General features: G+C 36.1%; 1 protein-coding gene across 8 annotated transcripts in view; it reads right to left on the bottom strand.

Annotated features, from left to right (window-relative positions):
• Nucleotides 1-27,520, bottom strand: part of MYO6 (myosin VI) — a 140,196-nt gene extending 112,676 nt beyond the window's left edge. For 6 of the 8 annotated variants that reach the window (XM_054698960.1, XM_054698963.1, XM_037519986.2 and 3 more), the window contains exon 1: nt 27,446-27,520. The gene's annotated coding sequence lies outside the window, so the exon portion shown is untranslated. Of the gene's footprint in view, nt 1-26,963; nt 27,091-27,148; nt 27,284-27,445 lie in introns of those variants that run through there. The other 2 variants (XM_054698961.1, XM_054698962.1) reach the window with 2 other exon arrangements.
• Nucleotides 27,521-27,794: the final 274 nt, after the last annotated feature.

Here is a 27,794-nt window from a genome sequence, read left to right as displayed (position 1 = left end):
GAGAGAAAACACTTTTTTTACATAATAACAAAGATTTGGGATCTTAATTTAAGTTTGGGATCTTAATTTCTGTGGCACAGATTCTCCTTTTTTAACTTGGTAGTAAACAATTATACAGTCCAACCCATTGGCTAGAGAATAATCTAATAATGCATTTTGTTAACAAGACACTGATAATCCATGCCATCATGCAAGGTACCTCATTAATATCAATAAAGCAAAGTCATTAAAAACATGCTGGATTGGATCAAGTCATGAAAAAAATCTATCAATGCAAAACTTAGAACCAAATAACAACAGTGACTAATGTACCAACTCTTCAGCAGAATATTAGACTTTGGTTGTTTTTACAATATAAACAATCAATGACCAATGTTATTGTATTCATCTCCAAATACAAAAACAAAGGCAGAGAAAAGTTAAGTGACTCATCTGTAGGACATAACACAGAGCACTAAGACAAGGCTCCCCTTTGTCCATCCATTTGCTGTCAATTAAACTGTGCCAACCCTTCTACTTTCTTTTAAAAATCTACTTCCATTAGAGCCCACTGGTAGAAATATTTTGCCATAGGCAAATTCTGCAGTTCAAATATATATTACTTTATATCCAATTTTTTGTTAGAAAAAAAGATTCAAGTATGCATTGCAATATATACAGCAAAAAGCCATCTAGAATAGTTAGCTGGCAGCGTGGTTCAAAATAAAATCTTTTACAATGTCCAAACCAAATGCTTATATATATATATATATATATATATATATATATATATATACATATTCACAAGTATTCAAACAAGGCAGAAATAATTTATTTTTTCATTCTTAAATCAACTGGATGTCACTCAAAAGATAATCTAAATCTGTACAGTTGTATATCTATTTAACTAGCTACTCAGCATGTACTTATTACATAATTTAGCACATATTGATTAGATAATTTAACATAGTCACAAATTTGTATTGCAGATACAATAGATATGAAAAGCAATTATGTAGTTCTACATAGTTATGCCACAAAATGTGAACATAGTTCAACCTTACTAAAATATTTAAATTACCCAGTATTTTCTCAAAACAAAGTTGCTGAAATATTAGTGTCACTACTTGTAGCATTTTATTTTACATAATTTAAAGACAAATAGATGCTTTCCTCAAGTCCAAGTTATAAAATTACCTTTTATTTTTAATAGAATATTCTTTCCCATTATGAAATAATGTTAAACGGATTTTTGTGAGTGTAACTTGAAGACAAAGCAGAAAAGTGGGAGAAATAATCAAACTCATTTTATTTTTTCATAAATAAATGAACTTTGCCAAAGAATCTGCCCATAAATAACCTTAATAGGAAAAACAGCTATTTTCTACAATGCTAACTAAGTGAAATTTTTCTCAATTGCAATTATGACCATGTAATTAATTTCCCAGTTTAAGACCTCTAAATGTTCTCCAGTGTTTACAATAGTTTGCAAACATCTTTAAATTAAAAAAAGAATTTTTAAAACAGAAAAGCGTCCATATACTGAAGATACTCTGTGTGACAGAAATAAGGACGTTCTGAACTGCTAGTTTCCCCCACACCTCTTGTAAAGCAGCTCTTGAGCAAAGTAAGAAAATCATTAGATTATAGCCCAAATTCTTGCGCAGGGCACAAATCAATGTGCTCTTCTGTAGCATGAACTGCCAATTCATTTTTATGAAACCTCTCATTTTACACACACACACACACACACATCACATCACCATCACCAACACCAACGTGCATGCTTTTACATGCATTACTAAGGTACCAGACTCCCTCTCTGGGATCAAATACTTAGAAACAAATCTAATTTTAAAATATGTGCACATCCCCACGGATACTTATTAATTACAACATAGAAAATAGTAACTTTTAAAAAAAGAAAGAAAACAGTAGCTTTATATGTAAGGTGGCAGACACCACCTTAACCAAATGCTTAAAGCTCTGTTCAATGCTTCATACCACTTCTGTGGTATTTGCCAAAAATGTATAATCTAAATATCATCATAAGGAAATATCAAAAAGCCCAAACTGAGAGTCTGTACAAAATAACTAGTTTCAATTACTCAAACATGTCATAAAAGACAAAGGAAGATGAGAAAATGCTCCAAAAGTCAACAGGCTAAAGCAACTTAACAAGTAAATATAACACATGATCCACAACTTAGTTTTGCTATAAATGACATATTTAGGACAATCTATGAACTTTGAAATAGGTGTGTATTGTTTATAAGTGTTACCTGTGTACTTACTGTTGGTAGGTATTAAATACCAGAGGATGATTTTGTTATTATGATATATACACTTGAATGTTTAGGGGCTAAGGAGCAAGTATAAATCTGCAACTCACAGAAAATTCTAAGTATAGTGAATGTGCATAATTATATAGCTATATCAAAAAGAGAGAAAGAAAGATGTATATAGACAGTCTGATAAGGTGTTCACTTAAGAAATCTAGGTGAATGCAGGAATTCCTGCCCTCCCCCTCCCCATATCTTTTTTATTATAGATCAGAAAACTAGATTAACAAGCATTCAGTATATTACCTATCTACAAATGATTGATAGGTTTTCTGCTCTCAGTCTTCTCAATGATATTTTGAAGGAAAACAGATTTAAGAAGAGGCAGAAATAAAGCTATCAATGTTTGTTAGATTTTATCATTCTTTTCTCCAAAGGAATTGAACTGTTACACAGATATGCAATGGAGGAAGGAGGCTCCTCAAACAAAGAAAAGGTCCCTCTCTTTCAACAATTCACTATGGGAATATTTATTTTACTTAGGAACTTTGTATCACATAATTTATCCGTAAGGTATTAGGCACTCCTATTTAACCATTAAATAGCACACTACAAATAGTCCATCTATGTAATTCCAACTGGTAAGGATTTGGCATGCAGGCATTTTTGCAGACTATTATCCTTCTAACTCTTCTGAAAGACTGAAAAAAGAACAAAGTAAAAGTTTAAAAGAAAAAAATATACGAGACTACTTTATAAAAGTATAAGACATCATTATGGGAAATTAACAAAGATCTAAATAATTTACCAAGATACTATAATCCTCGATCCTCAATGAGAAAATTCAATAGTGCAGATGTCAATTCTCTCCAATGTAATCACTAGCTTCAATGTAATTCCAACAGACTGATTTTTTTTTTTAGAACTTGACAAGGTGGTTCTAAAATTTCTACAGAAATGCAAAGGCCAAGAATAGCCAAAACATTATCAAAGAAGAACTAGATGGAAATAGAAGGTTTACTAAAAATCTACAATAAGTGTGGTAATGGTAACTGAACAGACAAACAGAACAAGAAGAAAGATTCATACATATGGAATTTGCTTGATTTACAACAAAAGCAGCAAAGCAGAATGACAGTAGCAATGCAGGGGAAAGATTCCCTTTTCAAGGAATACTGAATATATATTTGGGGAGAAAATAAAATTTGAGGTATATCTCATATACACAAAAACTACACACAAGGTGGGTTACAAATCTACACATGAAAGACAATAAAGCTTCTAAAAATTTGTATAGGAGATTATCTTTGTAACATAAAAATAAGGAAGAACTTAAAATGGTGGGAGGGAAAAAATCACAAAGAAAAGAATTGCTAAATCTGATAATTAAGAATTTGTGTTTTTAATTATTACACTATAATACTCTCCTCCAAAAAAAAAGGCACTTAAGCAAAATTTTCACCCTTTCTTCTGATTTATATGTTGCTATGACCTCCTTTTTCATTATCAGAAAGTCTGTTATTTTGCTTCAAACATCTAACTTGTTGGGGGTAATCACACATAAACTAATTCAACTTCCACATTATACTGAACTCATTCCTCTGTTTACCCAGAAATAGAATAAACTATACTTAACATTTCTCTCTCTTCCTTAGCTGTACAAGCCTGGCATGTAGTTGATGCTCAATAAAATAGCCATTAATAAATGACTAGATGAATAAATGAAAATTTACATTTACTTAATAAACTATGTTATTCTTATGGCAGAACCACATTTGGAAAACAAAACTGTGCACTGAATAAAAATACATAAAGAATTACAGAGTGGCTCCTTATGTCATTACACCTGTGCCTTCTGTACAATTCCAAATATTAACACATTGAACAACAAATGGCTTTCAGTTTGTCTGTAAGTTTTAATCTACAGAAGTACTCTTCCATCTCAAACAGGCTGGGACTTATTCCTCTGCTCCACCTTCTTCTTTCTCTTTGCCCTCTTACAGAACAAACTTACCTTCCCTTTGCTCTCTACTGCCACATAGTAGGATCTATCTGTTGATTTTCCCCAGCCTGATTCTATTATGTTACTAAATACGGCTTTCAACTTCAACTCCATTCTCTGGGTCAAATCCTAATTATTTCATATTTCTCTTGCATCCCCCAGTCCACACATAGTCACCCATTCAGGATCTCTCAGTCTACATATCAGAAGGTCCTTGCACCACTGTTCTACTGAAGGCAAACTCTGATGGACAAAAACGAAATTCAAACTTCTTTCCTCCAACCCTTCATTTTTAAGACAACACCTGACTTCTCCCTAAAATACACCACTTAGGAGATTCACAAATATAAGTTCACATAACTGTGTTTGAATCTAGATGATAAATTTCCATCTTTCAAAACTACTAGCATACACAAAATGACAATAAAAATGACCTTAGGTAGGTGGATACTGGATTTTCATGGAGTGATCGTGCCTTGATTATAGATCAACTTTATCTACCTTTTGATGCAACCTAAGCCATTGTCTAATCATGGGGTGAATCAGTGTTGCTGAGACAAGATATTTAAAACAGCAACATGGTTTCCCTGGTGATGTAGGGGTTAAATCTCAGTTTACCAATGCAAAGGCCCACCACAAGGCATGAGTTCAATCCCCAGCCAGGGAGGTAACCCATATGGTGCAGCAGATCTCTCCTGTCTCACCCGCTGTTTCCCTTAGCAGTGTATTTCAGTAGATTCACATGTCCTGCTCCCTACTCTGTCTCTGTTGAATCCTCTAGCCAACTCCCCCCCAGCCCCCACTACAACTCTGACCTGCACCCCAGCTGTATGCAAAAATAAATATTTAAAAAAAATAAAATGGCAACAACAAATGAGATATCAAATGCCATCTTAAGAGGTAAAAACTACCCTCTCTGTAAAATATTCATTATTAAAATGAAGCACACCCCTCTACAACCTGTTGCCAAAATACAGCAAGAGAGAAAGGAAGGAGGATTGAAAGCCCCATTTAACAAGGCTCCTTTGATTGTCCTAATTTCATTAGGTGGGTCACCAGTTCAGTGAACCCAGTCATGTAATCTATGCAATATTCCTCACTCAAAATCAAAAGACTTCATGCCAACATACTATTTCCCAAAGGAAAAACAAAATGAAGATTTTGGGAGAATATCAGAGGTACTTTGAAGAAATAGATACCTAAAAGCTACCCTGGGATATCAAAGACTATTGCTTGTTCTTTTATGAAAAGCTAAATTTGCAACAAGTAGATTACAGAGAGGTTCGTGAAGATAGCCAGAAATCTTGGTCCAACAAAGAATCTGTTCTCAGCTTAAGAGATAGTAAGCACAAAAAATAATAGATATGGGACAAGGAAACAAGAACAGATGGAAAACAGGCTTAAAAGGAAAAGAGAAAGAAGAGAAAGGAAACATGAATCCAGGGATGGGCTATCAGCAAGATGAAAACTGTAACAAACTGAGCTACAAACTGTTTAAGAAAACAGTAATTCAGTTAGCACTGCACATAGACAGTGGGCAGAAAAGAAATTAGAGAAGATCTGGAATAATTACCATATTAAATTATGAATCTTATTTTATGCTTTATACTTTTCTTTTTAACCAGCTTTGGAGAATATAAACAAAATTCTATGGAAGCAGGAATAAGATAGCATCATCTTCAAAATAAGGGTAATAGAAAGGACAGGAACCAAGATAAATCCACAGCATAAAGCTATTTTAAATTGATATGAATTTAGGTAATTAATATTAATTGTATTCCAACCAATCATTAACTTTCATCAAAACGTCCAATACAAATTTAGATTCAAAATGCAAAGAAAGAGCATCCTTGGTGGTGCAAGAGGTTAAGTCTCAGCACAATGAAGCTATTGGCAGCCACTGCGGCACAAGTTCAATCCCCAGCCAGGGAGCTAACCCATATGGTGCAGCAACAACCATGGCACAGCTGATTCTACTGTCTTGCCCACTGCGCCCCTCGGCAGTGTATTTCATTAGATCTGCCTGTTCTGCTCCCCACTCTGTCTCTAGTGAATCCTATCACCCCCCTGTACCTCTAGCCTATACCCCAGCTCTTATTTAAATCCAAAAAGATTTAAATAAATCTTTTTTTAAAAATGCAAAGAAAGTGTATTTATGAAAATGTAATAAAGCAAAAACTGTGGAAAACATTCCAAAATTATCTCCAATATCTGCACTGTAGAAGACTCGCCTCACTTAAATATTTGGAGTAGGGTTACTCAGAATAATTAGTTTCGCTCTAAACTCCAGTACAGCTCCTCATCTGTCCATGTGTGGTTTAGGTGACACCCCACTCCCCCATCCCTTTGTCTTATCTTATCTTGAATAGAAACCATTTCTATAAGTGACATTGGAGGAAACACAGGCAACCTTGAACACCTGGAAAGCTGAGTTACCCAGCACAGATCATGTCAGCCCCATTTTTGAGATTAAGGCACTCAGACAGTATCCTTCTCACTAGACTGAATGGGTCAATTTCTCCAAAGAAATCTTAGCATGTATTCTGGGCCCCAACCACAGTGAAGAGTCACACACAATTTGCATTCATCTTGCAAAAAAAGATGTCTCCCCTATTCTTCCTGTATTGCATTCCTGCTCACTGCTTCAAAAATTAAAACAAATCTGGGGGGAAGGGGTACAATGGACTATGGTGGGGGGTGATAAGTACTTAGGTGGTAGGTGTGGCATGGTACCATACATGTGAAGAGATGTGAACATAATTCCCCTAGATCATATGGAGTGTTGCAAACTACGTTAAACCTCAAAAAAGAGAAATGTTCGAGGAAAAAATATTATGCAGATCGCTCTGCCCAGAAGAATTTCACCATAACTTTTCTCAGAACTAGGTGCTCCTGCTTTTTAACACTACACCTGCTTTTAAGTTTATAAAGCATTAGTTTCTCTCTACTTTGTTTGTTTTGTACTTTGCTGTTAAATTTTAATCTTTCCTTAGAGTAGAAAGTCTTACTTATCCATGTATTGCCACCAAGTAATACAGAATGTCATATATTGGGAATTATTACACATTTGTTGATTGTGCAGATGTTTCCTCAATGCCCTCCTCAACTTAACTGGCTAAATTAGAACATGTATAAACAACATAGTGTCAGATGCTAAGATGAAAGTTTCCAAGGAAACAGATGTTTACAAGCATTAGTTCATTTCAAAGTTAGCATATACTGTCTCTGGGAAGAACAGAAAATTCATGTTTATGTAGAATTTTAACATCACATATTTAAAATGTTCTACATTAAGTATTTTTGTAATTACCCAAAAATGTTAGTGAACATAATAAAGTTCCTAAAGTAAAACTGAGACTTTACAATAAAATGTCACAAATTAAAGGCAACCTTGTGATTGAAAACATTTAAATGTACTGTCTCCAAAACGCATGTTTTTAAAGAGCATTTTAATAAGAATTTAATTAGCAAACAGAGGTTAACTGGTAGTATGAATAATCAGGAGACAATTATTACCTTATACTCTGGTTCACTTTTAAAGCATTTTTTTCCTCCCTTACTTTTATTAAACCAATGTAAGACATATAAAACTAAATACCATAAAAACAAACAGAACTGTTGATTTACTACACAACTCTCAAGAAATTATAAAATACATAAGGAAATATACGATATTATACAATGCTTTTAAGGTGTTTAAGACTATGGCCATTATAACAACTTAAAATCAAAATGGACATAGGAAAGCACTAACAATGAAAGTCATGTCAGAAGAAACTACTTACAAACTTAGCTAGGTGTTTTATGATCATTTCCTTTTAATACAATATTCCTATGTTTATCATGTAGATCATATGACTGCTAACTAAAAAACAGTGATGCATGTAAAAAGTATTTAAATAAATTTAACAATGCAAAAGCCATGTGCTTAATTATAATAGTTGTATTCTAACTAATGTATTACTTGCCTATATTCCAAATCACTTTAAAATGTACTATTTCTGGGCCTCCCCTGGTGGCGCAGTGGTTGAGCACTGGGTTGCAAGGCTGCCCGCAGCCTCTGCAACACCAGTTCAATCCCCGGCCACCAGCGAGGGTCCCACAAAAAAAAGTACTATTTCTCCATCCCTCTAAATCAGAATAGTCTATGGTGTCTTGATTCCATATTTTACTGAACAGTTTTGTCAAGTTTGGGGATATCTGCTTCTATAAACTGAAAAACAATGAATATTCTCCCCTATGTTAGTTAAAGTCAAATGAAGGCTAACCTAAAATGAACTAGAAGGAGGAAGCTGAGTGCTTCTTTATATGCAATCACAAATTCTACTTTTTTTAACCTTTCAAACACAAAGTCTGTTTCAAAGAGTCATGTGTCTGTATAGTTATGCCAGAAAAATTATATTTTATTTATCTTTATCATTAAATTCTATCTGCCCTTAAGAAAGATTATATAAAATTAAAATACAATGAGATACTTTTTGACCCATTACAATAATAAAAATTACAAACCAGTAACATTGTTGTTCTGTTAGTGTGACTATAAACTGGTAAATCCTCTGACCCAGCATCCTAAGTATACACCTAGGATATCTTATTGTAGCACTATGAGTAAAAGAAAAGTTGCAAACAATTGAATTACTTACCAATAAATAACAATAGACCTAATAAACTATGCTAGATCTGAACTACAGAAAGGCCTGCACTAATTTAAAACAGCAAATTAGATGTTTCCCTTTCTATATGGCTACTGAGGGCCTATGGTTATATGAAAAATGAAGTTAAAAAGCATTGTGTCGGGAACAAGATCTCCTATGTCAAAAAAACATACACAAAACAACATATTTCTATAAGTAGAAAACTTAATAGTAAAAGATGCAGAAGTATAGACACCAAAATGAAAACATGACTTTTTTGTAGATGGAGAAGATCAACCACAGGTTCTAGAAGAATGTCAACTAAATCTATACTACTCTGGTTTGCACTTAGAAAAAGCATGCATTCACTATTAGTTGATTAATTTAAAATGAACACAATGTGAAAGCTATTATTCAAAAATTTTTATGGGGCTTTAATAAAGAATATGAGGTACTAAAAAAAACTTCTCTAATAACAATCCAAAAATCAAATTTTTCTTTCACAGTGGTAAAAGGAAAATGATTAAGTATTACAATTTTAAAATAACTTTCCAGTCATGTTTCAAAATGATTTCCACATAAATTACAACTCAATAGAAAAAAATTAAAAACCTTGAAGAAAACAGAGAATAATATTTATGTGATTTGGCAATAAGAATAAATCATTATCTCTAACTGGTAGCATTATAATTTTTCTCTTCTTTGTACAATTTCATATTTTGTACTTTCCAAAGGATAGCTATTACTTTTATAATCAGAAAAAATAATATCTTTAAAGTAACTTTCATCCAAAAGTTTAACAAATTCAATGAAAACTCAAGTTGGTCCTATGAGTGTATGTGTTTACAAATACAACAGTCTTTCTAAGACAGTTAGACTTGTTCAACCATGAGGCCAGAAAAGCCAAGACACAAAATCTCAAGATGGAGGTTAAAAAGGAAGAATTGTGCACAAATTACTAAATTTAGTTTTCTAATTTTTCAGAATGCTTGATCTAGCCCAAATAGCTATGCAAAAAAGCAGAATTTAAATTTTCTTTTCACATATATGTAGAAATTATATCATCACAGTAATATATCTTCCAAAATTATTAAAGGATTCTTAAGTGAAATACTTTTAGCTATAGTTTCATTTTTCCTAAAAAAAATTCTTACCACAGCTAACAGTGTTTACTTTTGTTTCTTTGAGCAACATTCTAGGACCTGGGCTCATTAAGTACTTGATCCCAAATTTACCTTCAAGTGATTTTATGGTGATGAGATAAAGAGTTTAAATATGGAGAAAATTAGTTTTCAAAGGAGTAAACAATATATTCATAGCTTAAATTTACAACAAAATTATTCACTGAATGACATTTATTGAGCATCTGTTATAACAGGGCCAAGTATTAGGCCCTGAAGACACAAGAATAAAATCAGTGTTTACAACCTACTGAAGGAGAAAGGTAAACTGTATTGTACAACAACACTTAAAGTACCGGCAAAGTATCACAAACATGGGGACTGAGGGAGTGTGGGCAGTGAAGGAAAAGAACCAGGACAAAGGATATCCATTTTGAATCAAGTATTAAAATATGAACAGAATGAAATCTTAAAGCAGTAATAGCTATACATTCCAAGTAAACAAGAATACCAATGTGTTCTGCATAAGAGAATTTAAACTACCTCGTAAATGTTATTGATTACTGTTACTAGAAATACATTTGTCAAGTCTGTTAAAAATCCACTTTCATTCCTTTTGAAGGGTGGCATTATGAATTTCTGGTAAAAGTCATATTCCCTCAAATGTATTAATAAACTCTGACTAGATATCAAAATTGCTAACCAATAATATTAAACAAGTAACAAATGAATAAAGCTCAAGCCTGAATAGCCTAATTGGAAAAGGAGAGGATCCTTTTACAGGTCATATACACTTCCTGACCTGTATTTGGCAATTTGCTCCCAGACTGTCAACAGATAAGCAGCACAGCTCTCAAGACAGCAGAATGATCTTTGGCAAAGGCAGGTGTCCACCCAGGGTGCTGCTATCCCCATACACTGCCCTCAGACGGGCCAAGTTAGACCTGGAATCTGAGAAGGTATATTTCCAATCTGGACAGTTGCCAACATGTCTCATTCTAAGTATCCAGAGACAAGGGCCAGCCCTGCCCACCATGCCAGGAGCCAAGGTAGCAGTACCTTCTGCATGTATTCCCAACCCAGAGGTAACCTGCACACAATATTCCACACCTACTAATAGCCATATAAAGAACTAGCTCAACGCAGTTACTATGCAGACTTTAACCTTGCTACTGGCAACCAAGCAACTGCAAATTCCAAGTCCTAGGAGAATCATATTTACAGAAGAGAACACAGCGGTCTATTGGGACATAACTAAGTACTGCAACAACAGCACCTTCTTTACAATGCATGAATGATAATATCAAGAATAGTCTTGCATACATTACAATAAAATAAAGTCACACACACACAAAAGTATGGGTCTGGAACAGGGATGAGGTGTGCAGGATGGGTGAAGAGTTTGATTAAAAGGTACTAGGAAAACTTTCCTTGATTTTCCTCGTTAAGGAAAATCTCTGAAAAATACACCATAAAGTTGTATTATTAAAAGTCATTTTTTAATGATGAAAAACTCTCAGAGGTAGAAGCAGCTCAGGAAACAAGCATGGAAACAGATTCTAAGCCATAGACAGGCTAGACACTCACCATTCCAAGAATACTGAAGTAGTATTATGATCTTATTGTGCTTAGAATTTGTTGTGCTCTTGAGGTAAAGTTTTGGCAGTGAACTACCTTGCTTTTAAACATTAATGCACAATTCTTTCATATTTCTCTACATAAAGAAAAATGACCAGTATAGATTCGTTGTTATTTAAATGCCTTTTTTTATTCTTAAACTTAGAAGACTGGAAGCAACATCCAAATGTTCAATAAAGTGTTTTCAAGTGAAAAAAAGGTCATTTTTTAAAGGTAGAAGACAGCTGTCACTTGAAAAGCAAAAGTACTCCCATTGCTTCAGCATATTTCAATATTTAAAGATCTCAACAGTCATATAAAACACTACATTATGTTCATTCTTTAACAGTGGCAAAAAAAAATCCAATGGAATGTAAAAAAATATTAGCAATGTAATGGTAGAAAGATACAGAAATACATAAAAAAGAACAAGTCAAAACTAAAAGATAAGTCTACTTAAACAATTAGAATAAAAGAGGGAAATCTACAAATTCCTTAAATATACATAGGGTTATAGTTATATAAATTCATAAATTCCATCTTTTATAAAAATATTGAACTACCTTGTTTTTAAATAATATGCCTTCAAAAGAAATATAATTCATAACCATTCTTACGTAAAATTTTTTAAAAACATTTATATTTCCTGTTATATACAGCACCTCATAAAAACATATTTACAGGTCCTTCCTGGTAGTGGAGGGGTTAAGATGCAGCACTATGAAGCTACCCAAAGCCACTGCAGCATGAGTTCCATCCTGGGCCAGGGAAGTAACCCAAAAGGCACAGCAGACCTCGCAAACAGACCTCTCCTGACTCGCCCACTGTTGCCCTCAGCAGTGTATTTCTGTCAATCTGCCTGTTCTGTTCCCCATTGTGACTCTGGTGAATCCTCTCACCCCCCACACCTCTGGCCTGTACCCCAGTTCTTGCATGCGTAAAATAAATAAATCTTTTAAAAGAAGGAAAAAAACGTATTTACTTTGGACTATAAATGGACATCAGTTTATCTAACTCATTCACCAGTTATTGTCTTTATATAGTAGCAAAAATAAGAGAACCCAAGAATCATAAATTCTAGGTACAAAAAATGAAATTTCCCAGTCATCTTACAAAGATGAAAATGCACTTAATTTTAAGAACTTCCAATAAAGGGAGAGGGACAATCTACTTCAATTTCATTTTTGTAAAGAATAATAGGCACACATAGACACAAAAATACTACTAAAATAGCCACCAAAATACTACCGATTTTTCTACATGGTAGAAAAATCAAAAATTCTTACTCACTCCAAGTATATGGATTGTTCACAATGAACCAATGATGAGTTAACTTTGTGGGGAGGTATTAAAAAGGGAAATGATTAGTTAGTTCTGATGTTTCACCATCACCTTACACTGTTCTTTCTTACATCCTTCCCCATCACATGTTCTCATAGAACCCACAGCACATCTCTTCTGAAGTGCAATCATGTCTATCTCACTTCTACAGCATAAGCTTAATGATCACTGGATCATGTCTGTATTGATCAAAAATGCATCTCTAGAACTTGGCACACTGCCTCTACATAGTAAGCAGGCAAGTGGTTTTAAATAAATAAATGAACAAATTGATCTAACTCTCTCAGAAGGCCACTGAAGATCAAGTCTCTCTGTTTTCATTTAATATGTTGATTGATATATGGTCACTATCTTCTATATTCAAAAACATGTCTGAAACACCTCATTAGTTTCCTTTCCTACAATTTAATCAAATCCAGTTACACAAAATTTCCTCCAATTTATATGGCTCTTATTCTGAACCCTAACTTCTGTACAGTTATTCAGTTGTGAAGCTTAATATTAAGGCACACATTCCAATTTTTACTTACTACTTATTATAATTAGATGGCTATTCATAATTTTATATTAAATGGGCAAATTCAATGGTTTACAGTATTTTTCTTGTGCAGACAGCTTGAAATTTCAAATTGCTAAGACTTTCATTCTCACCACTTAACACTACAACTACAGCACAGTTGTTTGTAACAACAGTATTATTTCAATTATTACAGATTCTATGTTACAGTTATGAAAATCACATAATCTGTTCTTAACTATCAAAAACATAAAGACAAACTTATAGTCATTTTAGAATTTATTTTAAAATCTTCTGAAAAATCAAGTAAATACATTTATTTTAATTTATTTTATTGTTTAAATATTTTATTTTATATAATTCTTACATCTTTTTTTATCTTTGCACAATGTATGCATTTTCATTTTGGTTATATTCACCATACAATTGCACCCCCCCCCCTTATTTTGACTCTAGTCCTTCCTTTCCCCGCCCCTCCCTCCCCCTTGCCCCCCCCATAGTGTGTCTCTGGTTTATAGCTGCTTGTTGATTTTAATTATTACTTTGTATTGATTAGTCTTTTCCCTGGTCTCTTATTTTCTAAATTCCTGCTATGAGTGAGAACATCTGGTATTTTTCTTTTTTTTTCTGACTTATTTTGCTGAGCATGATCCCTTCTAGCTCCATCCATGTTGCTGCAAACTGCATGTGTTTATCTTTTTTGATTGCTGAGTAATACTCCATTGTGTATATGTACCACATCTTCTTGATCCAGTCATCTATTTCTGGGCATTTGGGTTGCTTCCATAGCTTAGCTATTGTAAACAGTGCTGCTATAAACATAGAGGTGCAGGTGCCCTTTGGAATTACTGTTTCTGTGTCATTTGGGTAATATCTAGGAGTGGAATTGCTGGATCATATGGAAGCTCTATGTTTAGTAGTTCAAGAAATCTCCACACAGCTCTCCATAGTGGCTGGACCAGTTTGCACTCCCACCAGCAGTGCAGGAGAGTTCCTTTTCTCCACAACCTCGCCAACATTTGTTGTTGCTAGTATTTTTAATATGTGCCATTCTCACTGGTGTGAGATGGTATCTCATTGTAGTAAATACATTTAAAATCCTTATTTTTGAACAGAATGAACAATTTGTTTTAATTTCTGTAGTGATATTTATTAAAAAAATGCAAAGAAATGCCATCCATTTAACAGAATAGAATCTGTGAATCATGCTATTTAGGGAAAAAACTGTATACTACTCATAATTATTAAAGTCTCTAATTTACATAATTACAAATCAAATGTTTTATTATTTCATTAATTCTTTGTATTTTTTATTCAGAATTTAAAAGCCAATGAAGACAATCATACAACACTCAACTGAAGAAAATAAAGCTATAACAGCCATAACAATTATCTGGAAGTATACGCCAAACTGATACAAGCATCTGATTACTTTATTCAGCCTTCTAAAGTAAGTCTTCATATAACAAAAAAAAATATTAACATATAAGATAATTTTTTATTTAAAATTATGTTTATAATATGAATATTAAATCCTATATAACATATTTCTATTGTATGCTTAAGCTAATTACTATAATATTTATGACTGAACAATTATTTCCTTTTGTTAGGTCACAATATTAATTTTTAATCTTACATATACCTATATATACATGTATGTGCACACAGACCCTTTGTAGATTATACTGTCTACTAATTTAATGTCAGGACAGTAAATGAGCTATAAATGGGCTCACAAAATAATTATGTTGAAAGGGAAAAAACATTTAAAGAATAGAGATTTACTAATTTAACAGTAAAAGAGAATGAAACTAAAGTCAGGAATCTTATCCTCTAGAAAAATGAGGAACAATGAGAAAAAGTACAAAGAAAGTTAAAAAGTAACTTGGGAGAGTGTACTATGCCACAGGAGCAAAAGCCTCCACATCATCAAATGGTTCAAAAGAGGGCGGTAACTGAAAATAAACCAATGAATTTGAAAATAGCAAGGACAGAAGTAATGTTAGAACATTTCAGCATAGTTTTAAGAGAGAAATGATACTGCAGTAAGAGTAAATAGAGAAAAAAGAAAAACAGCTAATAGTGTTTTCCTCTTTCAAGAAGTTGAGAGTGATGGAAAGAGAAACAGGACAAAATAAGGAAGATCACAGGGTCAAAACAGTGATCAAGTTAGAAAAGACTTCTGAGAAGTTAATTCAAATTTCTTTTAGATATTAAATTCTGACTATATCATAGTTTCAAATTTTAAGAAACACTCTCTCCTACAAACTAAAATATTTACAGATGATGAAATTACAGAATATCTGAAATTTATTTAAAATAATCAAGGAAGTGGGTCTCTCTGGTGGCACAAGGGGTTAAGATGCAGCACTGTGAAGCAATCCGCAGTCACTGCAGCACGAGTTCAAACCCCAGCTGGGGAGGTGACCCACATGGCGAAGCAGACCTCTCCTGACTCACCCACTGCTCCCCTCAGCAGTATATTTCAGACAGTCTGCCTGTTCTGTTCCCCCCTCTGCCTCTGGTGAATCCTCTCACCCTCCATGCTTCTGGCCTGTACCCCAGTTCTTTTATGCATAAATAAATATTTAAAAAAATAATGATCAAGGAAGTTCCATGACAAGAAAAAATATTTTAACTCTGTATGTATGGGGATGGATGTTAATTTTATTCAGATAACCCTAATTTTATCTATTAAGTAGGACATAACTAGTAGTCCTCAATAATGTTTTAGTATAAATGTGTCCTGATAACCTAAGATCTGCTAATCTACATAAAACCTTACCAAACCTTTTTTCAAGTAGTTCACACACTCTAGTCGTTTACAATCTCATAAGAGTGGGGGAGAATGGAAGACATGTATTACATAATCTACAATAAATATTGTAATACGGGTGTGATTCCAAATTGGAAAGATCTAATTCAAGCAAGTCCTGAAAGATGAGTTAAGACGACTAAAGGAAAGTATATTCTAGACAAAGGGCCTGTTTGAACATGAGTAAGGAGATGATAGAAAGGGGGCATATTTAGGGAACAGGGCAAAGGGCGATGAACCTAGTACAATCAGAGGTGCAATGAGAACTGAGGTAAAAAGTGAGTCAAGAGATTAGATTAGGACACAAAGGGTGTCAAATCCCACAATAAAAGTTAGGACTCTAACATGTGTTAATGAAGGACTAATAAGGGATTCTTATTGAGCAAGGATTTGAGATGTAATCCTTTTTTTTTTTAAGATTTATTTAGTTATACAAGAACTGAGGTACAGGCCAGATGTGCAGGAGGGTAAGCGGATTCACCAGAGACAAACTATAGTTTGGAAAACAAATTCTGATGCAGCCCTGCGTAAAATATATATATTCCCTACACATAATACCATGCTATTGAGACTGTGAACCCAGATTCATTGAACTGTGTTCTGTCTCCAAACACACAACGAAGATTATGATGTAACCTTCTAATTAATAGACACAGTGGCTTCGTTTAGATCTTTATTCTTTTTTTAATTATTTTTGCATAGAACTGGGGTGTAGGCCAGAGGTGCGGTGGGTGGAAGGATTCAACAGAGACAGAGTCCTTTCAGAAACTTGCATCCACAGCCACTGCAGCACAAGTTCAAACCCTGACCAGGGAGCTACCCACATGGCCCAGCAGACCTCTTCTGACTCGCCTGCTGCTCCCCTCAGCAGTGTATTTCAGTCGATCTGCCTGTTCTGTTCCCCACTCTAAGTCTCTGGGGAATCTTCTCACCCCGCCTCCAGCACCTCTGGCCTATACCCCAGTTCTTGTATGTATAAATAAATAAATCTTTAAAAAAAAAAAAAAAAAGGCACTAACCTATTTATCTGTCTATATGTTCTGAAAATACTAATCTATGTAAATGCTCTATGCCAAACAATACGATCCTAGAAAACAAATCCAAAGTCCATGAGATTCTGGACCAGTTCCAGAAGCATATCTTCAATAAATAATGGCCCACTTTCTGCCACACTAACATTTCTGTATGCTGCCATCAGGCTCTTTGTGGTTTTGCTAGTAACTCATTAAAAATCACCAGTTAAACAACCAACTTATAAATTCCTAAATTGGGTCTCCCTGGTGGCGCAAGGGATTAAGCACAGCACTGTGAAGCTATCCACAGCCCTTGCAGCATGAATTCAATTCCCAGTCAGCCAGGGAGCAACCCACATGGCACAGCAAACCTCTCCTGTCTCGTCTGCTGCTCCCTCAGCAGTGTATTTCAGTCTTCCGGTTCTGCTCCCCACTCTGTCACTGGTGGATCCTCTCACCTCCCACACCTCTGGCCTGTACCCCATTTCTTGTATGCATAAATAATCTTTAAAAAATAAATAAATTCCTAATTTATGCTGCTCAAAAGAGTAAATATATCAGGAGACTACATCTTAATAAAATACAAAATTCTGATATAATTTTTCTCTGGTTTCTTAAACATCTAAATTGAAATCTGGTCATATAACTCATTTTTTCAAAGATTTATTTGTTTATGCATACAACAACTGGGGTACAGGGCAGAGGTGTGGGGGTTAAGAGCATTCACCAGAAACAGGGCAGGGAACAGAACAGGCAGATCAACTGAAATACACTGCTGAGGGGAGCAGCGGGCAAGTCAGGAGAGGTCTGCTGCACCATGTGGGTAGCTCCCTGGCCAGGGATTGAACTCGTGCTACAGTGGCTGCAGATAGCTTCATAAGTTGCCTCTTAGCCTCTTGAGCACCAGGGAGGACGCTGGTCATATAATTCAAATTCATTCAATTCCCTTCTTTCTCGCTCCTCCCCTCCATAATTCACAATTAGTCACTGAATACATTTCACACTCATCTGTTCTCTCCATCATCTCAATGGCAACTCAAGCCATAGCTTTTCTTGAAACCTCAAACACAGGAGTAACAGATTCATAAATGATGTTACTCTTCTCATCTTCAAGTTAACAATGATGAACAGGAAAAGCAGAGAAAATGATACATGTCTCTTCAAAACACATACATATGCATACACTTAGCTTTTTCCCCAAATGCCAAAAGGATAACAGAAAGCAAATCATGCCCTCAAACCAAAACACAGCTGCTTTATCTAATTTTAGAAAAAAAATAACAAGGAACAGGAGAAAAGTTCTCTCTGGAATAACTCAATCCTCAAATCAGGGACTCTAGTTCTTTTTTTCCTTGGAACCCTCAAAAGAAGTAAACTATAAACCATAATTGTTTGGGAAGAAATATTGCCTATATACTAAAGATCATTATAGCATCTCTTTAAGGAAAAAGTTTTCTTTAGTAATCCTCAGAAAGCTACCCAAAATACATCAGCATGGATTTTTTTTCCCCCTCTAACAAACCACCCATCAGTCTCCATTTCCCATTCCTTCCACCCTTTCTCCTGTTCCCTCTGGTAACCATTATCTTCTTTTTGCCAAGATCAAGTTTTATTCCTTCTGTTCTTTGCACATAAATATTTTTTGGATATTTATATTCCCCAGATTAGAGAAAGCACCTAATATGTGTCTTTTACTTTTTGACTGATTTTACTCAACAAAATCACCTCGAGGTTCATCCATTTTGTCCCAAATGCCACTGTTTCACCTTATTTCATAGCTGTGTGTAATCACTGAGTTTGTGCATCACAGTTTCTCTATCATTCACCTGCTGAAGGCATTTGTGTTGGTTCCATTACTTAGCAATTGTGCTACTATGTACATAAGTGTGGATAATTATTTTCACATTAGAGTTTTCATATCCATCCAGGGCATGGATTTAGACTTCAACCTTAACTCAGATAATTCAACAAAATTGGCATAAGCAGACAACAGCTGAACTACAACAATAGCAACTGATTTATACAGCTGAACTATAACAGATTGCAACCAATTTATACAGAAACTTAATGAGTCTTTAAAAATATTTGGGGAGAAAGAATTATTTCATAATAGTCTTATTTCTTTTTTTTTAAAGATTTATTTTTATTTATTTATACAAGCACTGGGTACAGTCAGAAGCACGGGAAGGTGAGAGAATTCACCAGAGCCAGAGGGAAGAGCAGAGCAGGCAGAAGGACCAAAGTACACTGGTGAGGGGAGCAGCGGGCAGCAGGAGAGGTCTGCACGCCATGTGGGACCCTCCTCTGGTGGCCGGGGAGCAGCCGGGGATCAAACCAGCGCTGCAGAGGCTGCGGGCAGCTTCTCAACCCAGCGCACAACCGCTGCGCCACCGGGGAGCCCCAATAGTCTTATTTCTATTAACTATTACACACCAAGAACGTGTCCTGTTGTTTTGGTTCCCAAGAGGAGAACTTTGGAACTGGAACAATAAATCCCATAAAGCAAAGAATTTTTTTTTAAGATTTATTTATTTACCTATACAAGAACCGGGGTATAGGCCAGATTCGCGGGAGGGTGAGAGGATTCACCAGAGACAGAGCGGGGAACAGAACAGGCAGACTGATGAAATACACTGCTGAGGGGAGCAGCGGGCGCAACAGGAGAGGTCTGCCGCACCATGTGGGACCCTCGCAGGCTGGGCCGGGATCAAACCTGCACTCAGAGGCTGCGGACAGCTTCACAGCATTGTGCTCAACCGCCTGCGCCACCAGGGGAGGAAAAGAATTTTAACAAAGTTTTAAAAACTTAGTCATTAAAAGTTTTTCTTAATGAAAGACATTTATTTTACATCAAGACTGCTAACAGACCTAAAATATGTCTCTTGTTAGATTATATGAATCATCGAAAGTTCCTAAAATAATTGCTGAATTAAGTGAATAAACTTTTTAAAAGTATGTGTAAGAAAAGCACTGTCAATCATTCTGCAGATATATCACAATGCTGAAAGTTATTTAAAATGCACCAAGGAAATGCTACACATTCCCACAGGTTTTAAGCAATGCCCTTGTTGTTCTCTACTTGGTCCACTGAATCCCCACCCCTTCTCTGTTCTGCTCCTGCCTTGGAAGAGTGAACCTTCACAGATAATCACCGAGGATCTTCATCTGGGTTCTAACAACTCAAGTCACTGGTTGAGACCAAAAGACAAACCGAGGTCAGGGAACTTCCCCTCCATCCCTGGCAGCCTCAAAGCTACAGTTCCCAGGGGCCCTTCTTCATAATACCAGTTCTCTGTTTTGGTACTCTAGAGAATTAAGGGCTTCTCACTGTTGCTATTCCCTGAGTGCTTCACCACCCCTTGTTTGTTTCCAAACCTCTGCAGTCTCTTCATTTGCACCATTAAGGATGAAATCTCTTTCCTGCAGGGACTTTAGCCTGGTGAGGCTAATACCAAGTCATTATTCAAAAACAATACATTACATAAAGAAATCCAATTAAATAAGTTTAAAAGGGTCTTAAGATCTATACAAGCATTTATTTTTATATTACCGCTATTTGTATGAATGTTTAAAAATGAAATATTACTAACTTACTTGCAAATAAAGCAGGTTAATAAGCTGAAACATTCACTACAATTAAATTTAGATGTGAAATTTAACACTACATTGTCCTCTCGAGATAAATGCTATATGCCCCAAGAAAGCATAAAAGAAAAAAAATCAATGAAGGGGTTCTGGTTACTGATATTTTACTTCCTTGTACCACACACTGCCTGGTTAATCCAAGCAATTTTTGTTGTTATTGTTGAAGTCCTCCCTAAGCAGAGGCTGTAAAAAAGGTTTAAGACAGCTGTTCTCAAATTCTGGTATGCAAGCAAATTCGAGAAGCATTTTAAAATACTAATGCCCAGGCCCCACCCACACTTCCCTGACTTGTATTTTTAGTAATTCCCCAGATAATTCCGATGCACACCTCAATTTCAGAACTACTTAGAAATGGCCTACTTCAAGATTGAGCTCAAATCTTGAAATGCATTGCTTTTTTGTTCTTTTAAATGAACATTCCACATTAAACCTGGCAAAAACAAAAACAAAAACATTGTGACAGTAATAATGTTCACTCTAAGCCAGGGAGTATGAAATGTACTTTACGTGTATTATTATCGAACTCAGTCCTCACAAGAACTACATCAGGCAGGTAATAATTGTGGCTTCCAATTTACAGATCAAAAAACAGAAGTCAAACTCAGTAACCTAAGCAAGGTAATGAGGATCATCTTAGGTCTGCGGTCTATCCAGAGCTGATCAATCACTTGCACATAAATGCAATGAAGTCTCAGGGCTGTCACAAAAAGGATTAAGCCTGAGGGTCAAGCATTTAGGTAAACAATACCCTCAAATATCCTCCTGGCCCCTCTCTCCACCCAGCCCTACCACTCACCCAACAAGCTCTTTTGACTTTTCCTACCCAACACTCACTTACCAAGGCCTTCCAACTACATGATGGGACATCTAGTACTGGTAGATGATCACAAATCTGTATGTGTATCAGCACTCTTTCCACATGAATACCTACTGCTAAGTAGTATAAGGAATCCAATTCTATCTCCACAAATACTGGCTATGAACTTGAGCAAATTTAACATTTATATGCCTCAGTTTCTAATAAGGGCCATAACACCAACTGCACTAAAGTGACAATCATTCACCGAGCTAATGTTCATAAAGCAGCTGTTTGACATAGTATCTGACACACAGCAAGAGCTCAATAAACAATAGCTGCTATTAAAATCATACTTGGCCAATTACCACTGCTCTTACAAAATCCAACATGAATCCTAGATCCCATTTACTTCCTCTCAGTCAATGACTGATAAAAGATGGAATGTACTCATATTATCAGAAGTAGCCTGGTAACAGTGCTGAAACTCATCAGACTGAAGGCCAGAAGTAGATTTTAGAGTAAATGAGTCTCTTAGTAGTCCTTAAATTGGCATCACTTTGAAGACTGTCTATGTCCCAATTTTAGCGTCAGCTCTGTTGATTACATCCTAGTATGATGAGTCTATAATTAACCTAATGCAAAACAACAATAAAATGTCACTCAGTTCAGGACTTAATTTATCACTGCATTGTTGGCACTTAGAAAAGTGCCAGGTACAAGACAGACACTCAAATATTTGTTAGATGACTATAAAGGAAGGCATAAGGGTACCACTGCAGACACACCTCAGCTCATTAGAGTGTAAAAAATGGACACAATCATTAGATCAATATCAATGTAATAATAATAAAAGTTATTTTCAAAATACCTCAGCAGATTTTTCTTTTAACTAATTGTATTGACTTTGCTTTAAAAACACAGTAATGGGGCCCTCCCTGGTGGTGCAAGGGGTTAAGCACCACACTTTGAAGCAATCTGGGGCCTCTGCAACAGGAGTTCAATCCCTGGCCAGCCAGGGAGCAACCCACATGGTGCAGCAGACCTCTCCTGACTCACCCGCTGCTCCCCTTAGCAGTGTACTTTGGTCAGTCTGCCTGTTCTGCTCCCCACTCTGTCTCTGGTGAATACTATCACTCCCCCCGCCTCCATCTCTGGCCTATACCCCAGCTCTTGTATGCATAAATAAATCTTTTTTAAAAAAAACTTTTAAATGAATAAATAAAAACACAGTAATTAATACTTCCCTGGTGGCACAGAGGTTAAGTCTCAGCACTATCATGTTATCACCAATGCGGCCTGAGTTCAACCCCTGGTCAGGGAACTAATCCACATGGTGCAACAGACCTCTCCTGTTTCATATTTCAGAAGATCTGCCTCTTCTGCTCCCCACTCTGTCTTCGGTGAATCCTCTCACCCCCTGCACCTCTAGCCTGCAGCCCAGTTCTTGTATGCATAAATAAGTAAAAATAAGTATTTTTTAAAAACACTCTAACTAGAAAAGTTAATGACAAAACTCAGCTTCATTAATCTACTGAAAAGATTAACACAGTTCCATGATAAGACATCATTTCTTATCTTCTACAAAAACATGTACCTATTTAACAATCATCACAGTTAGTGGCCCTGACTTTTCAGAATTTTCCTGTACCAGAAATTAGTCATAAAATGAAATAAGACACTGCTAAGAGGCTAACCTTAACTAACATCTAGGAGACAGAAAGGTGGAGAGAATGTACTATGGAAATAGATTCTCACCTATGCAACTAAACAGTCACACAGGTAACTTTGAGTAAGTTTCTTTTTTTTTTGGTCTCCATTTTCTCACCTGCAGAATAGGAATAAATTTACTACATCTGTTTCATCAAGTTAAGAACCAAATGTACATAAAATGATTTCTAAAACAATAATATGTCTTACAAACATAAGGTGTCAACTTTTGACATAAACATCTTCAGATTTTAAATGGCTGTTTCGATTTATCTTCATTTTTATGTCTCTACCACTGTTTCTATTTCCTAAATCCAAAGTTCTATCAGAACAGGGAAGAAGAACTAGTTCCCATACACAGTCATATTTCAGACACAGTAGGCCCTCAGTAAATTAAAAATAACCACATATCACAGAAGTTTTAAAATTGTGCCACTGCAATACTTCACCCTGTAAAGGCTGAGCAAATAAAAATAACAAGTTCAAATAAAATAACAAGTTAAGTGACATACACAAAAAATGTCTGTAGTTTTGCCAGGAGCACCACCTTCCTTTGTACACATTATTCAGCACGGCCATGAATATTCACCTACATGAGTATCACCAAAGGAATGTGCTTCCGTCTGCTGGTTTCACTGGAGCAATGACTTCTGCATGAAAAGGGCTTCCCTTCTCTTTAAACCTTGCAAGATTTCTAATGATGCCAGATTTGCTCTTCTAGTTTTACTTCCTATGCTTTAGTACACACAGGGAGAACTTCTGGGGGGCTTTGATCATTTCTCAAACCATTTATGTGATCCTTACGCTACTCAGTAAGAAAATAAGGTTTATTTTTGAAAGCCATAAATAATCTAAAAGTTTCCTTTTAAAATTATTAATGATCCACTGAAATTTGGCAAGTAAAAGCATAATTGTTTTAAATTCAAAACATTCTGGCTCCTCTGAACATTACATAATACCTCAAAAACAGAATTAAGCTTATTTAACTTTACTTATTTAACTTTACTTAGTTTCATTATCTACACACAAGCAGATGTGTTACAGATCATCCCTTAATAATTTATATTAAGCCCTTGGATGACGGCTTTGTATTTACAGTTGAATATAGATATCCTTGGAATGCAAAATTCCTAATACTTCAAACTAAATAATAAAACACCTTGTAACAGTAGCCACCCAAGTCAGTTATCCTACCATTTTTCTCTTTATTGTCCCAACATTGTACTCCTCAAACAACTCCTACATTGTTACAAAAGATTGCCTTTGCATGCTCATTTTTGCCCTTTATTATTGCTGAAGGGATATTCCTAAATAAATACAGATCATTAAGACAAAAATTGTTCTAAAAGTACAGATGACAATTCATCATAATCTGAATAGTCTTCCCCTCCCCCCAAGATTACAAAGTTAACAATGTAATATTCAAAGGACAGCCACTGAATTTAGGAGCAACAGTGGATCTCAGGCCCCTATCATTTGGCGAAAACTTTATAGTTTCTAACCTGGAACATTAGACTATTCATTTTAGCCACCATGAAAAACAGTGTTACATTTTAACCTAATTCCAGTTCCTATAAATCCATCAAAATAAAAAGTGTATAATATGTATAGCCTCTGGAATTGACACCAAAAATAATAAGGCAAATCATATGACTCTTAAAGGTTAGATACACTTAGGAATGAAAAAGCCACATTGAATTAAAAAATAATTCCAGAACCACAACCGTGACCTATCTCAACCTTACTACTTTGTGCCTTCTTCAAACCTCGAGTTACATTCTTTAACACTCTACCACCTTCTGCAGTTTTTGAATAGTATACCAAATGAACTGAGATCAAGGCAACTTGGTCTGATGGGAAGGATAGGGATTTTAAGCTCAGAAAACAAGGGTGTGAATCAAGACTTCATCCCTGTGGGCTTACATGACTTTGAGCAGTATTTAGCTCTCTGAGCCAAAATTTCCCCATATGTAAAAGGAAAAGACCATCAACTTTGAAAATTATTTTTCTGCCCAAGTTCCTTAGTTAGTGTTCTGATTATGGCAGATGCATCATAAATAGGAAAAGACATGCTATAGCCGATTATGGGGATCACAGTTAAACTGCATGAGATTTATTAAAGTTGTAGTAGTTTCTTTTTTACTTAAAATGTTTTAATATAAAGAAATGAAAAAGTCACAAGGCTTACAAATCTTTTTAAACCTGACATTTTACATATCAAAAAATAGAGTTTCAATTATCAACAGTGAAATATGGCTAATTTTTTCAATGCTTGGGATGCTTATATAGATTCAAACTTCACATAGCCAAAATTTTTAAACTTTTCTGAACAAAGCTGTATGTTAGAACCCAGAGACAGACCAGTTATCTAAACAATGGTTACATGATACACCACAGTCTCCAGGCAAAGTCACAACAGGATGAGAAAAGAGCCTTCAGCCTCTCTCAGATTTCCTGGCCAATGTTATTTTAAAACTTGATCACATAAATATAAACAAAGGAAAAATTCCATTTCCACCAACGATTAGGATTTATGATCTCGTAATACCCAGCATTAATATACATTAAATGTTACAATCGCTCATTATGCATCTGTTGTTCATGTTTCTACATACTAATGAAAAATATGTATATTGTGTAGTTTTATTTAGTACATATTGAGAATTTTTAATCATGATCATTTTTTCTTTAAGTCATTCATCACTTACTGCCTTTTAAAAATCAGATTTTGAAAACAAAGCTGGAAGAACAATAATTAGCATGTGTCACAATTCACAAAAGTAACGAGCAAATTTGCAAAAGACTAAAAGGACTTGTTTATCACTGTGCATGTAACTCCTTCCCAACGGAAAATACTCAAAATGAGGTGGATGTTTAAAAGTCAGTAAGTTACTTTAAATGGTTTCATAGTTTCAAGGTCTAGCTATAGCCCAATTTGTGGTGTTTCTAAGATTAATGATAAAAGACACCGAGGTAATTTTTTCTTTAAACAATTTCCAATTGGATAACCACAACCCAAGACATCTATCAAGTTTAGTTAATTTGTACAGAAATGCCATTTTGTTGCCAACCTTTGTACCATGACCACTACCAACCCAAGATCAAGTTCACATTTTATGTATTAAAAGTTTCAGCTAAATCTAATTTTCAAAACTCTAAACCTCTAACTATATTTAGATATACTGCATCTGCATCATCAGAGCATAACAGCAACTGAAACTTATTTAGCATGTACAACACTCTATTAAGTTAGGTCACTGTTTCTAGTTCCCCACTAATAAATGTAGTTTAAATTGAAACACACCTCTGCATACTTTATGCCTGATAAAATGTAACATATTTCCTGAAAATGTATGTAAATAGCCCTATCAAATTATTTCCTACTTGAAATCCGAAAGTTTGAGCATTTTAGCCGTTTTAAAGAATTTCTGAAAATTCACAAATGTAAAAAGGGTTTTGTTCAGTAACAGACACAAAAGTTAACATACCCAAAGTACAGGATCACCAAAAAACCACGACAGCTTTAGATCGCCCAATCATGGTTCAACTATTAGTGGTAGCAGCTGATCCACAGATCCCAGAACAAACTGCACTATCCCAGCAATGAGTTTAAACCTGTTTACGAACGAGAAAAATAAAACTATCGCGGAGCGTCCAAATCAGGGTTGAATACCTGCGTGCTCTGCTTCTACCTGGCAGCCAGGAAAGACGCACAAAGGTACCTTGGTGATGATAAACCGATGAAAAGAGACACTCATTGTCCGGTGGAAATGAGAACTAGCCCTGGCGCTACCGAGAGCCGCGGCCGCCCGGGCCCACCCATCACCTGCCGCATCCACCCGCGTCCTCGGAAGGTGAAACCAGCCTGCGGCCCCGGGACGGCGCGGGGGGAGGCCCCGAAGCAGAGCCCGGCCGGGGGAAGCGAGGGCCGGGCGCTGACGCCCCGCAGAGGGGGCTCCGGGACACTCACCGGGGCGAGGCGAAGGCAGGTGCGCGGCGGCGAGGCTACCTGTCGCAGGTGAGGCTGGAGGGAGGGGTGAGCGTCGGGGGGGGGCGGGCGGTGACGCGGCGGCGCGCAGAGACGGGGCGGTGGCGGCGACCGGGCTCCACTCGCTTCCTGCTCGGACAGATCCCGGGTCGGTCTCCGCCCGCCGGCCCGCGCCCCGCCGAGTCCGCGGCCCCGCCGCGCACGTCACGGCTACGGAGCGCCCGAGGGGGCGGGGGCGCCGCGGGCCGGGGCGGGTCGGCCGGGCGCGCGGGCGCGCGGGGGCGCGCTTCGGGAGGGGGCCCTCTGCGTCCGGGGCCGCCCCGCCCCTCCG

Source organism: Talpa occidentalis, unplaced genomic scaffold (assembly GCF_014898055.3).
Source record: "Talpa occidentalis isolate TD23 unplaced genomic scaffold, MPIMG_talOcc4v2.1 talOcc4.2, whole genome shotgun sequence".
In the NCBI taxonomy this organism is placed as follows: Eukaryota; Metazoa; Chordata; class Mammalia; order Eulipotyphla; family Talpidae; genus Talpa; species Talpa occidentalis.
This window is presented reverse-complemented; position numbering and strand designations above follow the sequence as displayed.